Source organism: Octopus bimaculoides, chromosome 11 (genome assembly GCF_046866305.1).
Source record: "Octopus bimaculoides isolate indiv1 chromosome 11, ASM4686630v1, whole genome shotgun sequence".
NCBI lineage: Eukaryota > Metazoa > Mollusca > Cephalopoda > Octopoda > Octopodidae > Octopus > Octopus bimaculoides.
Window position 1 is genome coordinate 24,510,603 of NC_142938.1, and position 18,464 is coordinate 24,529,066.

Genomic DNA, 18,464 nt, shown 5'->3' on the forward strand with positions numbered 1-18,464 from the left:
TGGTAAAGCCGTGTACTGTCTGTAGTAGTGTTTCTAGCTCTTTGTCGTTTTTTGCATATAATTTTAGGTCATCCATATATAGAAGGTGGCTGACTGTTTTTCCATAGCATTTGTAACCGCATCCAGTTCTATTTAGCAATTCTGTTAAAGGTGTGAGTGCCAGGCAGAACAGGAGTGGAGAGAGCGTGTCTCCCTGGAATATTCCTCTTCTAATGGGGATGGCTTTCGTTTTCACAAGTCCCTCTTTTGTTTGGAGCTGTAGCACTGTCTGCCATTTGTTCATTGAGTGCTCTATGTATTTTATGATAATTGGTGCCACCTTGTTTATGGCTAGTGTTTCCAGAATCCACGTGTGGGGAACACTGTCGAAAGCCTTTTGGTAGTCCACCCAGGCCATACTGAGGCCTTTCTTCTTTCTGCGGCTGTCTTCAGTTATGGCTTTATTGATCAATAATTGATCTTTACAGCCGTATGAGCCCTTGCAGCATCCCTTCTGCTCTTCTGGAAATAGGTTGTTATTTTCCAGGTGTTTACTCACTCTCTGCGATATTATTGCAGTAAAGGCTTTGTAGATTGTAGGGAGACAGGTTATAGGTCTATAGTTTTGTGGTTTCTCCGTTTCCGTGGATTTGGGGATTAAGATGGTTTTCCCTTTTGTGAGCCATTCAGGCATTGTTTCTGGATCTGCTATTATGTTGTTAAAGTTTTCTGCCAGCTTTTTATGCATTGCTGGCAGGTGTTTTAACCAGAAATTGGGGATCTTGTCGTGTCCAGGTGCTTTCCAGTTGCTTAGTCTTTGCAGTGTCTGGGTGACCTCTTCAGTTGTTATAGGGGCCCAGAGTTGCTCAGGTGCTAAGTTCGTTGTTTTAATGGTCCTTTTTTGGGGGTTGTTGCTTCACCGACCATATTTGTTTCCAGAATTTCTCTAGTTCTTCTGCTGTTGGTGCTGAAGTAATGTCTATTTTATTTTTACCCAGTTCTTGGTAGAGTTTTTTGGGGTTGGATTTGAACTGTTTGTTTTGTTCAAAGAAACGTTGGCGTTTCTCATACCGGCGGATCCTCTGTGCTTTGGCAAGGATGTCTTGCTTTAGTTTTATTATTAGTTTTATTATTATTATTATTATTATTATTATTATTATTATTATTATTATTAATATTATTATTATTATTATTATTATTATTATTATTATTATTATTATTATTATTATTCAGTAGTTTTATTTTTATAACGTGCTTTCACTTCACTACCGAGCGCAGCTCTGTGCGCCTTGGGTATGTGCTGTGGTTTGCTGTGGTGCTCTTATGTTTACTGTATTGAAAGTGTTTTGCGTAGAATGTGTGCAGTACCCAGTAGTGCAATTTTCTGTATGTTATATATATTTGTAAGTCCTGGTGTTTTTGTTATGTATTTGTCTGAATATTTTTTTATTATACCTAAGGCACCTACTATGATAGGAATTGTTTCTGTTTTTAGATTCCACATTCGAGTTATCTCTATTTCCAGGTCTTTGTATTTTGAAAGTTTTTCCATTTCTTTTAGAGAAACGTTGTCATCTGCTGGTATTGAAACATCAATTAGAAGGCATTTTTTTCCTTCATGATCTTTGACAACTATATCTGGTCTATTTGCCTTAATTTCTCTATCTGTGTGTATTGGCATATCCCAGAGTATGGTTGCTTTCTCGTTTTCTGTGACCTTTTCTGGCGTGTGTTTATACCATCTTTTTTCTGTTGCTATTCCATAATGTTGGCATAGCTTCCAGTGTATATAGGTCCCAGCTCTGTCGTGTCTGTGAATATATTCCTTCTTAGCCAGGACTGGGCAGCCAGAGATAATATGATTTATTGTTTCTTGTCGATCTCCACATATTCTACAGTTACTTGTTATATTTCTTTTCATTATGTGTTTTTGGTAATTTCTGGTGGGGAGGCTTTGGTCTTGTGCAGCAATTAAAAATCCTTCAGTCTCTGCTTTGAGTCCTGAGCTTCTCAGCCATTGCTGGGATTTTTCTCTGTCTATTTCTTTCGCATTTAGTTTAGCCCAGTATTTACCATGTAGGGGCTTTTCTTGCCATCGTTTTATCATGGTCCGTTGCTGTTCTAGTTTTAGTTTGGATTTCATTTGTTTTATAGCTTTTGTTGTTTCTTCTTCTTCTTCTTCGTATTTGTTAGGTAGATTGATTTCTTGTTTGTATTTGTCAGCTTCCTTAAATACTGAAAACAGTTTTTTGTTTTGCTCGTGTTTTGTGGCTATTTGTATTAGTTTCCCTTGCTTCTGGAGTAGGTATTTTTGCAGTCCTATGGTGGTTATTTTATAATAGTTTTCTAGCTGTATAAGACCCCTGCCACCTTCTGTGCGTTGTATATATAGCCTTTCTATGTCAGATTTTGGGTGGTGCATCCTATATCCTGTCATTATTTTTCTTGTTTTCCTGTCTATTTTACATAGTTCGTTTAGTGTCCAGTTAAGGATGTTGTAGCTGTAGCTTATAACTGGGACAGCTAAAGTGTTGATACCCATTATCTTGTTTTTAGCATTGAGCTCTGTTTTTAGTATTGATCTAACTCGTCTATAGTACTCTTTCTTTATTTTTTCTTTCATTTGTGTATGTTGTATCCTATCTAGTTCATTGACTCCTAAATACTTATATGGTTGGCTTTCGTCTAGTTCTCTTATTTCATTGGCTTTATCTAGTGTTATATTGCTACTTTTAACTAATTTTCCTCTTTTCAGGGTTGCTTTGGCACATTTTTCTAATCCGAATTTCATTTCTATTTCCTTGGTAAAGCCGTGTACTGTCTGTAGTAGTGTTTCTAGCTCTTTGTCGTTTTTTGCATATAATTTTAGGTCATCCATATATAGAAGGTGGCTGACTGTTTTTCCATAGCATTTGTAACCGCATCCAGTTCTATTTAGCAATTCTGTTAAAGGTGTGAGTGCCAGGCAGAACAGGAGTGGAGAGAGCGTGTCTCCCTGGAATATTCCTCTTCTAATGGGGATGGCTTTCGTTTTCACAAGTCCCTCTTTTGTTTGGAGCTGTAGCACTGTCTGCCATTTGTTCATTGAGTGCTCTATGTATTTTATGATAATTGGTGCCACCTTGTTTATGGCTAGTGTTTCCAGAATCCACGTGTGGGGAACACTGTCGAAAGCCTTTTGGTAGTCCACCCAGGCCATACTGAGGCCTTTCTTCTTTCTGCGGCTGTCTTCAGTTATGGCTTTATTGATCAATAATTGATCTTTACAGCCGTATGAGCCCTTGCAGCATCCCTTCTGCTCTTCTGGAAATAGGTTGTTATTTTCCAGGTGTTTACTCACTCTCTGCGATATTATTGCAGTAAAGGCTTTGTAGATTGTAGGGAGACAGGTTATAGGTCTATAGTTTTGTGGTTTCTCCGTTTCCGTGGATTTGGGGATTAAGATGGTTTTCCCTTTTGTGAGCCATTCAGGCATTGTTTCTGGATCTGCTATTATGTTGTTAAAGTTTTCTGCCAGCTTTTTATGCATTGCTGGCAGGTGTTTTAACCAGAAATTGGGGATCTTGTCGTGTCCAGGTGCTTTCCAGTTGCTTAGTCTTTGCAGTGTCTGGGTGACCTCTTCAGTTGTTATAGGGGCCCAGAGTTGCTCAGGTGCTAAGTTCGTTGTTTTAATGGTCCTTTTTTGGGGGTTGTTGCTTCACCGACCATATTTGTTTCCAGAATTTCTCTAGTTCTTCTGCTGTTGGTGCTGAAGTAATGTCTATTTTATTTTTACCCAGTTCTTGGTAGAGTTTTTTGGGGTTGGATTTGAACTGTTTGTTTTGTTCAAAGAAACGTTGGCGTTTCTCATACCGGCGGATCCTCTGTGCTTTGGCAAGGATGTCTTGCTTTAGTTTTATTATTAGTTTTATTATTATTATTATTATTATTATTATTATTATTATTATTATTATTATTATTCAGTAGTTTTATTTTTATAACGTGCTTTCACTTCACTACCGAGCGCAGCTCTGTGCGCCTTGGGTATGTGCTGTGGTGCTCTTATGTTTACTGTATTGAAAGTGTTTTGCGTAGATTGTGTGCAGTACCCAGTAGTGCAATTTTCTGTATGTTATATATATTTGTAAGTCCTGGTGTTTTTGTTATGTATTTGTCTGAATATTTTTTTATTATACCTAAGGCACCTACTATGATAGGAATTGTTTCTGTTTTTAGATTCCACATTCGAGTTATCTCTATTTCCAGGTCTTTGTATTTTGAAAGTTTTTCCATTTCTTTTAGAGAAACGTTGTCATCTGCTGGTATTGATACATCAATTAGAAAGCATTTTTTTTCTTCATGATCTTTGACAACTATATCTGGTCTATTTGCCTTAATTTCTCTATCTGTGTGTATTGGCATATCCCAGAGTATGGTTGCTTTCTCGTTTTCTGTGACCTTTTCTGGCGTGTGTTTATACCATCTTTTTTCTGTTGCTATTCATTATTATTATTATTATTATTATTTAAGTGCTTGAAGCATTTATTCTGTTTCTTTACATTCTGTTTTCAAATCTTGAAAAGGTTAATTTTGCCTGTCATCATTTAGGGGTCAATAAAATAGATACCAGTTGAATACTGTGATCAGTGTTATTGACTAACACCCTCCCCCAAAATTTCAGGCCTTGTGCCTATATCAGAAAGAATTATTAATTATTATTATTATTATTATTATTATTGCCATGTTTCCATGATTTTTATGTGAGCTTTTGCTATAGCACCTCTACATTCCTGAGATGTGTGCAACATTGTCTTTTGGGGTATAGTATTATGTTTGTATGCTTCATCTCTTTATTAATGTTGCAAGTTGCGGAATTAGTAGAGTGTCGTGCAAAATACCTTTTGGTATTTAGTGTTCTGAGTTCAAATCTCACTTAGATCAACTTTGCCTTTCATCCTTCCAGAACCAATAAAATAAAATAACAATCAAGTTCTGGGGTTTGTTAAAATTCACTGTACCTCTCATTACAAATTGTGTGGCCTTCCTTGTGCAAATGTAAGAAAACATTATTAATGCACTAGACGAACTAGTATTTTTTTCTTGGTTTATAAGTTCTAAATTCAAATCTCACTGTTGTCCTCTTTGCCTTTCATCCTTTTGGAGTTAATATAATATAAAATACCAGTGGTATACTGGTGTTAATGTAATCTACTGTTCTCTCTTCTCAAAATTTCTAACCTTGTATCTATGTTAGAAATTATAATTATGATAATATAAAGAAATCATAATAATTATTAATATAGTAGTGGTAGATTAGCAGAATCATTAGAATATCAGACAAAATGCTTTCTAGTATTTGTTTTGGCTCTATGCATTCTGAGTTCAAATACCACTAAAGGTAGCTTTGCCTTTTATCTCTCTGAGGCTGATAAAATAGAGTTCTTGTGAAATATTGGGGGTGGGGGTGGGGGTCAATGTAATCAAGTAACCCCCCTTCCCTCAAAACTGCTGTCTCTGTGCCTAAATTTTTAACCATTATTTAAAACTGGTAGTGAACTGGCAGAATTATTAACACATTAAACAAAATGCTCAGCATCATTTCTTCTGGTTTTTTACGTTCTGAGTCCAAATTTTGCTGGGGTCAAGGCTGCTTTTTATTCTTTCAGGATCAATAAAATAAACTATCAGTCAAGTACTGTGGTTGATGTAATTCAGTAGCCCCCTCTCCCCAAACTTCTGGCCTTGTGCCTATATTAGAAAGAATTAGTAATGCTATGAATGGCAGCAAAAGCAATAGGATGGATGAAATACATTCAGAATTCAAACCTCAAGATCACCTTTGCTTTTTATTGTTCTGGGATAGATAAAATAAAGTACCTAGCATATATAACCCTCTTCTTCCTTGTGGAAAATATAAGAAAACATTATTTAGTATTAGCAGGTGCTAAGTGAGTAGCTATATGATAATGAAGTGGATGGTGGGTACGTTCTTCAGAGACATCCAGGTCTGGATGGTCCATGATGATCACAAAGCTATCCATGAGCAGTACTCCAGTATGCGAGGGGAGAGTAAGTCAGTCAAACTTTTGATACAGACAGAGGGCCTGTTTGTTGCATGTGTTGGTGATAAGAGCCACTTGAGGCTTTTCTGTTCAGAGATAGAAAAAGCAAAGAGAGGAGGGTAGTGATAAACAGTGGCAGAGATTGCAACAACAATAATAAAAAAGAGGTTCCATAGTGAATACCATGGCTACTTCCACCTCCTTTGGTCCACAGATTCTATCAAGACAGTAAATAAAGACAGCCAAAGTGGACAAAATATTCATCATGTCTGAAGTTCCAACAACACCAAGGGCTGACAATGAAGCATGCTACCAAGTAACTGATAGTTTCATTCTTCAGTACAGGACTGGCCAGAAGCTCTAAGCAAGAGTTTAACCTCATTGTTTTGTGGTAGTGGAGAAGTGGTAGAGACTGAAAAAGATAGGAATCTGTAGGAAACAAAAAAAAAGAGAGAAAACAAACCTAAATGAAAAGCAAGTAAATGGTGGGAAATCCTTCTCAAAGAGGATTTTCCGCACACCTCCTCAGAATACCTGAACTCTATGGTTATAATAATCTGAAGGGGTAACCATAGACTACTTTGGTGCTAAAAGATGAGATTGGAGAGGATCTGTAACAGGGGACCACTACCCCAAAGGATCAGAGGTTGTCGATGACTATGTCAGTGGGTTTTAGACAGCTAAGAGATCACAGCCAAGAGGATGTGGTATCCTTCACAGTTCAGCTAAAGCCAAAAATACTCATGGGCACTTTTGGAACACTCAATTGGAAGAAATTGGTCAGAATTATTTGAGTGCCCCCATCCTACTTAGGTTATGGTTTCTCACCCCTGTATAGGTAAGTTGCCCTGGTTTCTTTCTGTCAACAAATTTTTAACCTGTTTCAATAATCTGTTCTGCACTTTTGCAACCTTTGCATATAATAGATGTATGTACATTGCCACAGGCTTTTTTTAAAAACTTTTTTATGAAAAATTTTGTATTGTATTTATGGGCCCATGTGGCTAATAAAGAAAGTATTATTATAATTGGTGTTGGTTAATATTATTAAGCTTGATCCTGCTCCTTTCTTTGACATCCAGTTTTCCTTTGCTGGGTTATAGCAAAGGAATTGCATGTGTACATGCACATTTGCATGCACACACACACATACACATACATGCACTTGCATGCACATATCTATACAAGTAAATCTTTAAGTAGTGTGTGTGTGTGTGTGTGTGCATGCACACACACACACACACACAGATGTATATGCATATATATATATATATATATATATATATATATATATATATATATATAAACAATTGCAGCGTGGAAGGTGTTTATAAGCCATTTAAAATAACACACAAAATCCGTTAGATTCACTTCAACATTTAAATTTAATTTGTCAAAATATTTTCGTCGCTTTGAGACCGCGACCTGTTCACTGACAAAATTCTGTGCTGCATCTGAGAAAGTAATAGTTCATGATATATATGTACATGTGTATGTATAGTTCTATATTTAAGAGATGAGGAATTATTTACATTATTTACATTATTTACATTTGACGGATATTGGTCCTCATCTTTTTTGTTGTTAACACAACATTTCGGCTGATATACCCTCCAGCCTTCGTCAGATGAGGACAAATATCCGTCAAATGTAAATAATGTAAATAATGTGTATGCATGTATGTATGTATGTATGTATGTGCATGTACATGTGTGCGCGTATGCATCTGTGTACATGCGTATGCATGTGTGCATGCCTATGTACACAGATGCATACGCGCACACATGTACACGCACATACATACATACATACATACATACATACATACATACACATGTACATATATATCATGAACTAACTATTACTTTCTCAGATGCAGCACAGAATGTTGTCAGTGAACAGGTTACGGTCTCAAAGCGACGAAAATATTTTGACAAATTAAATTTAAATGTTGAAGTGAATCTAACGGATTTTGTGTGTTATTTTAAATGGCTTATAAACACCTTCCATGCTGCAATTGTTTTCGTTCCAGCACACGATCTCAGATCAGGTCACTTGCTATGCAAGTGCATCTCCGTAATATATATATATATATATATATATATACCAAAGCCTTGTGAATGGATTTGGTATATATAGACAGAAACTTTCTTTTACTTGTTTCTGTGGTCATATTGAAGCATTGCCTCACAGACGTTTTAGTCAAAGAAATTGACCCCAGGACCTATTCTTTGTAAGCCTAGTACTTATTCTATCAGTCTCTATTGCCAAACTACTAAGTTACGGGGACATAAACACACCACCATCGGTTGTCAAGTGATGCCTTGCCAAAACAGACACACATACATAAATACATACTCACACACACAGACACAAACACACAATCACACACACACACACACACACACATATATATATATATATATACAATGGGCTTCTTTCAGTTTCCATCTACTAAATCCATTCACAAGGCTTTGGTCAGCCCAAGGCTATAGTGGAAGACACTTGCCCAAGGTGCCATGCTGTGGGATTGAACCTAGAACCATGTGGTTGGGATGCAAGCTTCTTAACACACAGTCATGCCTGCACCTATATATGTGTGTGTGTGTCTTTGTGTCCCCTTCACTGCTTGACAACTGATGCTGGTGTGTTTATGTCCCCATAACTTAGCGGTTTGGCAAAAGAGACTGATAGAATAAGTACAAGGCTTAAAAAAAATAAGTCCTGGTGTTGATTTGTTCTACTAAAATCCTTCAAGATGGTGCTCTAGCATGGCCGCAGTCAAATGACTGAAACAAGTAAAAGAATAAGAGAATATATAGTGTGTTATTCTGTGATGGCAAGATCAACAAAAAAAAGTACTCCATCTGGCATGAGATAAATAATATTTAATAAGCACAATATATATTTCTATGTGCTACTATTAGTTCCATGTGCTGAGAGCATGCCAGACAGTGTCTTTTAACATGTCTGGTGTTCTAGCACAATCATCAGGCACTGCTCACAGGGCATAATGAACTAAAACTAGGATGATAGGATGAGAGAAAAGGCAAGAAAGAACTAGATATTAAAGGTGGAAGGTTGAAAAATCAGAAAATAAAAAAGAAACAAAAGAAGCAAAAGGGGGAATTAGAGTTATTTCTCTTTGGACCATAAGATATAAGGCTGAAAAGATAGTGGCTTAGAGTCTGTGGTACAGCTGTTCAATCCGGAGTGGGTGGCACTTTCCAGTTCGTCAACAGGAATTTAGTCATATGTCTACAACTGCTGAAAACTATAACCTGAGTATAGTTTTTAAAAACTATAACCTGAGTATTTCATTCAAAATTGACACTAAGGTGGTCAATTTCTTAGATGTTACTCTGATCTTAACTACAAATCTATATTACCCAACCAATCTTCACAACATAATGTCCTATCAAACCACCCTAAACTTACTCTTAATAGTGTAATCACAGGCATATCTATCAGAATCTCCAACTTATCTGCAAATGAAGAAATTTTTAACAGTCATGCCCCATATTATAATCAGGCTCTCCAAATAAATGGCCATTGCCAGTGTCACATAAATAGCACCTGTGAAAGCATAGTCGTTGTTGGTTTCATGCATATGGCACCCATGCCAGTGGCATGTAAAATGCATTCATTGCACTCTTGGTTGGCGTTAGGAAGGGCATCCAACTGTAGAAACCAAGCCAAATCAGACTGAAACCTTGTGCAGCTTTCTGGCTTACCAGTTCCAGTTAAACCCATGCCAGCATGGAAAAACGGACATTAAATGATGATAATGATGAATTGTGTTTGATCAAAGTTGATCTGGTGACAGGGTGGTTACATCATAATACCAGCAGCCATAGTCACTTCACTCTTAGAAGGCCTACAAACTCACTTCTTGGAAGGCCTGTCTCTTCAGTACTGACCGTCTACTTAGATAAGGGGAAGAAGCTCAATCAAAGAGGAAGAGATCAGTGGTGCTTCAATGACTCCAATGGGTTACATGACACTCTGCTAAAGAAAGAATCCATCAAATCAGCCAAGATCATTTCTAGTGTTCATTTCCATTTATGGTAATAGACTAAATGTGTGTCAATGAGATAAATACATGTCTTCTGCTTTGTTTAGCTGTTCCATCATGGTGGAATGGATGGATGATGGACAGACGAATGAATGGATGAAGGAACGAATGAAAAGATGGATGAATCCTGGTTAGTAGTAAAATTGTCAATCAATACATCATCTTTGCTACCCTCCTTCTTCCCCTTTGATTTCTCCTCCTACTTATCTTCCTACATCCCATGACTACTACTAGTCTCCTCCTCCTCTTCCTTGTTCTCCTCCTCCTCCTTGTTCTCCTCCTCCTTGTTCTCCTCCTCCTCCTTGTTCTCCTCCCCTCCTCCTCATCATTGTCATCATCGTTGTCATCATCAGCGTCATCGTTGTCATTGTCGTAGTCATTGTCGTAGTCATTGTCGTTGTGGTCATTGTCATCATCATCATCATCATTGTCATCATCATCATCATCATCATCATCATCATCCTGTTCCTCAAATTTCACCCAACCACTTTCAAACAGAACACATTGGATAACATGGTTTGGGTGCATTGCACAATGGACAAAGTTGAGAAAGTCATGGCTGGATTGCATTTGATCATCTTTCTGCTTGATCAGGGCTGATTTGAGAATTCAAGAACATCAACAACAACTATTACCACCACCACCACCACCACCACCACCATCACCATCACCACCACCACCACCAAAACTACCATTGTCATCACATTCATCATCATCATCACTACCACCACTGCTACTGCAGTAGTTGTAACAGTGGTGATGGTGGCAGTGACTGGGGTAGAGATAGTTGCACTAATGGTGCAACTAGTGCACTAGTGGTGGTCATATGGTGATGTTTGTGTTGATGGTTGTGGAAGTGGGGATGATGGTGGTAATGATGAAAAAATAGTTCTACTTATAAAAAGAATGTTGGCTTCATACTAACAGAGAAATCCAATCATTGTTCACTTAGATTTTATGCTGTGTGTGTGTGTGTGTGAGTGTATTTATGTCTGTGCATGTATTTATGTATTCATGTATGTGTGGCCATGTGTCTGTGTATGCGTGTTGTATGTCTGTAAGTATGTGGTCAATATTTAATTTGTTTTTGCTATGCAATAAATGTTGGCTATCTAGGAGTTCTTTGTTCTTTTGTGAAATGGGACTGCGTGAATATATATATGCATGCATGTGTGTGTGTGTGTGTGTGTGTGTGTGTGTGTGTGTGTTACTTTGTACATGTTTGCCTCCATACTCGTGTGTTGTGTATGTGTGTGTGTATTCTTGTTGCAGTTGTGTGTGTATATGTTACGTATATGTATGTCTATGCCACAATGAAGTAACAATGTATTTTCAAAATTGCAACTTGATTAAAATGATGATGATGACGATGATGAAGATGATGATGACGGGGTGGAGGAGGAGGAGGAGGAAATGGATGGCGATGACAATGATGTTGATGATGGCCGATTCCAGAGATGACAACAACAATGATGACAATGATGTTGGTAATTCTAATTTTGGTGCAAGGCCAGCCATTTTGAGGGGAAGGGAACGACGATTACATCGAGCCCCCCCACCCACCCGCCACCCTCGGTGCTCAAATGCTGCTTATTTCATCAACTCCGAAAGAATGAAAGGCAAAGTCCACCTTAGATTTGAACTCTGAATTTAAAGAACCAGAGGAAATGCTACTAAGCAGCATTATGTCTGGCTCTGTAATGATTCTGTTAGCTCACCACCTTGACAACAATGACAATAATAACAGCAACAAAGTTGACAATGATGACGATGACGATGTGGACGACAAAAACAAGGAGGAGGAGGATGATTAACATCATAGATTATTTATACAGCCACAATCAGTCCAGTGATTACTGTTACCACCATTGACAACGACAATGACAACAACAACAACAATAAAGTATGACAATTTTCAGGGTCCCAGTTCCTGCCCAAGGGCTAAAGCCAGTAGAAGCAATAAAATTAATTGCACTTCAAATTGTCAGGTTGACAACCACAATAACTACAAAACCAACAGTAACCGCAATAGCAACACTAACAAAGATTGATTATTTATTCATGTGTGTTTGTCGTGAAATGATCAAGCGTAGCTTCTCACGATGAGAAGTAGTCATCATTTGAGTGATCTGTCTTTACTGACTTTGAAGTCCTACAGTATCCAGTCTCTTTCTTTTCTGGCTGTCTCCCATGCAGGAGAAATTAGACTTTACTATAAGCAAGTCATTCGAGCGAGATCGTTGCCAGTGCCGCTGGACTGGCTCCTGTGCAGGTGGCACATAAAATACACCATTTTGAGCATGGACCTTGCCAGTACCGCCTGACTGGCCTTCATGCCGGTGGCACATAAAAGCACCCACTACACTCTCGGAGTGATTGGCGTTAGGAAGGGCTTCCAGCTGTAGAAACTCTGCCAAATCAGATTGGAGCCTGGTGTAGCCATCTGGTTCACCAGTCCTCAGTCAAATCGTCCAACCCATGCTAGCATGGAAAGCAGACGTTAAACGATGATGATGATGATGATGATCAGCAGGGTTCTAATAACTTGCAGTGCTGAGTTAAAGTTTCTTATATGGTTATAATTATGAATATTGCCATCCAAATTATGAATATTGCCATACACATAGCAAGAATATTCTTTTCTACTCTAGGCACAAGGCCCAAAATTTTTGGGAAGGGGACCAGTTAATTAGATCGCCTCCAGTATGCAACTAGTACTTAATTTATTGACCTTGAAAGGATGAAAGGCAAAGTCAACTTTGATGTAATTTGAACTCAAAATGTAAAAACAGATGAAATACCGCTAAGCATTTTGCCTGGTGTGCTAACGTTTCTGTCAGCTTGCTGCTACAAATTATGAATATTGCCATCCTCATGGCTGATGGTCAGGGGTTTCAGAAATAGCCACCTTTATTCATTTGCTGCATTTCAAACTCTTTTCATGATAGAGTCAATAAGCCCTGGATTCTCTTATGGTCTGATTTATTCTCAGAGTTGATTCCCTTATCCAGAGGCTATGTGAGACATGGCTCATCATTGAGTCACACTACTAAAGAATTCTAGGTTATTTTTGCTGGCATGCCATTCAGAAAAAGAGTTTGCCCATGATTGCCCCTAGCCTTTACCTCTACTCAAACACTCTCAAATAGCGGAAGTTTATACTCAGAGCTGTCATTCTCCTAGTCTGCCTACCTTTCAAGATTGTCAAGCTCTGACCACCATCATGGGGTAAAGACTCCCTTTGGTCATGAATGACCATGGGACTGTTCCTAGAAAGTTACCCTCTGAGGTACAAGTCTGGCCAGGGTCGTTTATGGAAGACTAGCAGTCACCCATGCATACCAGCCTCCCCTCTCCATACCACCAATGTTGTCCATGGGAAAGCAATGGTTGACACAGCTTGGTACCAGTGACCTCACAGCTCATTACTACAGCCAAGTGAACTGGAGCAATGTGAAATAAAATGTCTTGCTCAAGAACACAATACAGCCCAGTCCAGGAATCAAACTCACTAGCTCATGATTGTGAGTCTGACAATCTAACCACTGAGTCATGCGCCTTCATACCACCAATGTAAATGTGTACACTGTCATGCCTTCTCTTAGAACCATGCTTTAACATAAGCTAAGGACTACTTCATGATTTCTTTGTATTATTCTTATGTGATTTCTTTCTGTAATCTAAATAAACATTACCAGACATTCTATTAACTGCCATATATAGAATATAGAGTGAATCAAGTCAAACATTTAGGCAGAAAGAAGACTCAGAATTCAAAGAGTAATAAGAAAGCTTCAATGACAGGATGTTAGGCATCAGCTCCTTCACCAAAAAAATAATCCTTATAAGCAACAGAAAGAATTAATCCAAATAGGCTTAAGCATGTTGTTGTTGAGAAGTTTACTTCCCAACCATATAGTTTTGGGTTCAGTCCCGAGGTGTGGCATCTTGGGCAAGTGTCTTCAACTACAGCATCAGACCAGTCAAAGCCTTGTGAGTAGACAGATGTAACTTTACAATATTGGATACTGACCGTTGTGGTTAGTGGGCATCTGGAACCCAACTGAGAGCTGTATTTGCCCAGATAATATATCCCTCCAAACTCATATATATATATATATATATATATATATATATATATATATATATATTGTGGCTTCCGTGCTAGTGGCTTGTAAAAAGCACCATCTGAACGTGATCATTACCAGCGTTGCCTTACTGACACTTGTGCCAGTGGCACGTGAACAAAACATTCAAGCAAGGTCGTTGCCAGTGCCGCTGGACTAACTCCTGTGCAAGTGGCACATAAAAAAACACCATTTAAGCGTGGCTGTTGTCAGTACCACCTGACTGGTCCTTGTGCTGGTGGCATGTAAAAGCATCCACTATACTCTCGGAGTGGTTGACGTTAGGAAGGGTATCCAGCTGTAGAAACTCTGCCAGATCAGATTGGAGCCTGGTACAGCTATCTGGTTTGCCAGTCCTCAGTCAAATCGTCTAACCCATGCTAGCATGGAAAGCGGATGTTAAACGATGATGATGATATATTGTATGCACACACACGTGTGTATGTGAATGTTTGTGTCCTCTTGTCTTAATATCATGTGATAGTTGTTATTGAGTGAAACATGTCCAGCCATTGGGGAAATATCACCTTACTTAGAAACAGGTGGGGGTTGGCAATAGGAAGGGGCATTCAGATGCAGAAAATCTGCCTCTTGATGAATTCTGTCTAATCCATGCAAGCGTTGAAAAGTGGACATAAAAATAACAACAAAACAATTCAAACATCTCTGAATGAATGTAGAATTTTTATTGTCAGAAGACAGAAAGAAATATTGTTGAGAGCAAGTAATATCTTTAACCAAGAAAAAGCATAAAAATAATCTCAGTCATATTATTAGTCATACTTGCATCACACAGCATGTGACAATGTATCATGTGGTTTATAAACCACATATTCTAGCTGTGAATATTGTCTTCATTGAAAACCCAACTGAAAGACCTTATGTAACTAGGAACAACATTTATTTTAGGAATGTTTGACAGATTCCCTACATACTGATGTCACATACTCTTTGATTTGGAATATAAATACTGTATAAATATTATTATATACAGAATGTTCTATTGTTTTAATAGTAACAATAATAATTATCATCATCATCATTTAATGTACGCTTTTCATGCTGGCATGGGTTGGACGGTTTGACTGAGGACTGGCAAGCCAGGAGGCTGCACCAGGCTCCAATCTATTCTGGCAAGGTTTCTACAGCTGAATGCCCTTCTTGACGTCAACCACTCCAAGAGTGTAGTGGGTACTTTTTATGTGCCATCGCATGGAGGCCAGTCAGGCGGCACTGGCACTGACCATGCTCGAATGGTGCTTTTTACATGTCACCAGCATGGGAACAGGTGCCAGTCAGGCAGCACTGGCATTGGCCACAACACTGATTTTATTTTGACTGAACAGGTTTTCTCAAGCACAGCATAGTGCCTGACAATTGAAGGGTACTTTTAAACAGGCTGGTTATGCGACACTGGCATCGGCCATGTTTCACAGCTGTGTAGCATAGCTGTTCACATCATATAGTCTATCTTTCACTCTGAATGAGAGGCCCTTTGTTACCAACAGAGATAGGAGCTCTCTGAACTTTGCCCAGGCTATTCTTATTCTAGCAGCTATGCTCTCAGAGGATCCATCCCCTGCTACTGACTTGGTTACCTAGGTAATGAAAGCTATCAACGGCTTCTAGTTTTTTCCCCTGGCATGTGATGGAATCTGTTTTCTGTACATCTTCAGGGTTTATTGTCCCTGTGGATCTGCCACACACAAAAATTATCTTCCCAGTTAACCTTCCTTTGATATTACTGCACCTCTTATGTATTCATAGTTTACACTGGGTACATCTTATGAAGTTTCTACCTACACCTTGTCTACAGATTGAGCAGGGCCATCTACCTGAAGGGATTTGTGATTTGTCTGCCTTCCTACTTACTAAGACTTTGGTTTTTGCTAGATTGACTCTAAGGCTCCTCGATTCTAGACCTTGCTTCCACAACTGAAACTTCTCTTCTAGTTCTGGTAGTGACTCAGCTATTAGAACAAGGTCATCAACATAGAGAAGCTCCCAGGACAAACCTGTCTTGAATTCCTCTATTATTGCCTGGAGGACTATGATCAATAAGAGGGGGCTGAGGACTGATCCGTGATGAACCCCTATGATACTCATTGCCAACCCTCACCTTATTGACAGTATCCCTGTACATGGCTTGTACAGCTCGTAGTTCTAAATACACTGTCTCTGTAAAAAAAGTACAAAAATAGGTAATGAGGCTGGAGTATCTTTTATTATAAATCTGCTTGATCAGGCCTTATATCCTCCAGTTGGCTTGGCCAAAACAACCTTTACTACTGATGTAAAATTTCAATTAGTTCTAGGTATGACTTGAAACTGCTTCCACTTATGGGACTCTGGTTTGGGAGTTCCAGGATCTTGAGGAGTGTGGAATCAGCTCTTAGCTATTATTGTTCTCAGGTCTACTCTGATCTGGAGTAGTAGCACTTGTCAGGGTCCCAGATTATGGGTTAATTAGCATACTATGGAAAATCTCCAAGCACAAATCTTCACTGCCCTGTGAGTGCCTTGGGAAAAGGAAAAGGCTTGGTAAGTCAACCTCATCAACAAATTAGGGAGTGAAGTCCCTTAAGTGGTCTGGTGCTCTCTTTTACACCCTTCCAGCAACTCATGGGTGGGGAGAGTTCTTAAGGCAATTTGTCACAGAGAAGGTCACTCCAATGTAAAACCTACAGCTTGCTGTTCACTGCAGTTGTTTTAACTTACTGAACTACTGTGATCAGAAATGGAATTGGATTGAACAGACTGATTCTTATTTTAAAACTATTAAATGCAGACAAGAAGAAAACCCCTCCAGTGTCAAAGATCAGTTTACATAACCACTTGAGGTCATGCACCTCTTGCTCACGATTTTCAGACATGAAGAAACTCACACTGCCAGTATTACTGCTAAGACGGTAAGCTGGCAGAATTGTTAGCATGCCAGGCAAAATGCTAAGCAGCATTTCATCTATCTTTACGTTCTGAGTTCAAATTCCACTGAGGTCGACTTTGTCTTCCATCTTTTCAGGGTTGGTAAATTAAGTACCAGTTGAGCAGTAGGGTCGATATAATCGACTTAAGCTCTTTACTGAACTTGCTGGCCTTGAGCCAATATTTGAAACCAATATTTCTTAATTACTGTATACCAGTGATTCTTAACTTTTTTTTTGTGGCACTACACCTTGTAAATAGCTGTTATACGTAACACCCCACTTTTAAGTAGTTGTTATGCCTAGCACTCACCTAAGTGGCAAATGAGGTATCATGACTGAACTAACTTAACATGGATGATAATTTGTAAATTTTACTCTAAAAATGGATTGTATAAGCTTTCAACAAAGAGTTGATAAAAAATTAATGAAGACAAAATTTTATACATTGCAAGTTTATGACTTCCTTGTACTTGATGAGATTTCATTTTATTTTACTAACCATTACTCTCTTAATTATGTATGATATTAATACTAATAGGTAAAATTTGACATGTTTATTATGTTAACCCATGGACCACCTTACCACCTCGACATGCCAGTGCCTCCTTAGGGGTGATACCACTCACGGTAAGAACCTCTGCTCTATACCATACTTAGGCAGTCTAGAAACAGAATATCTGCAAACAGTCAGAATATATGCTGATCAAAGAATATAAGGAAGGAAATAGATAAAATTGCTCAAGGCATCACTGAAAAAAAAAAATGTATTTGTGTCAAATCATTTTTTATCTTTTGATTGCTTCAGTCATTAGACTACGGCCATGCTGGGGTACCATCTTGAAGGACTTTTTGTTGAATGAATTGAACCTAGTACTTTTCTTTTTTAAGCCTGGTACTTATTCTATCAATTTCTTTTGCCAAGCTGCTAAGTTACAGAGACATAAACACACCAACACCAATTGTCACGCAGTGGTGGGGGGGTCAAGACACACACAGGTATATATATATATATATATATATATATATATATATATATATATATATAGGAAAATGTGTGAGATCCTTGGTACAGTTGGGTATATTTGAAAAAAGAAAAAGAATGACTTTACTGTCTTTGATAGTTCCTGGGAGAAAATTTTTCCTGATGACATGAGAAAACACATGATGTCACTGGATCATATGACACATGCGTTTCTGTGTTTTCTTTTTTTTTTGATTGCCAGTTTAATTTATTATTTCTTAATTTTTTAATAACATGAATTAAAAAGTAATAAATTAAACTGATTAGAACTACCAGTGAAGTTATTCTTTTTCC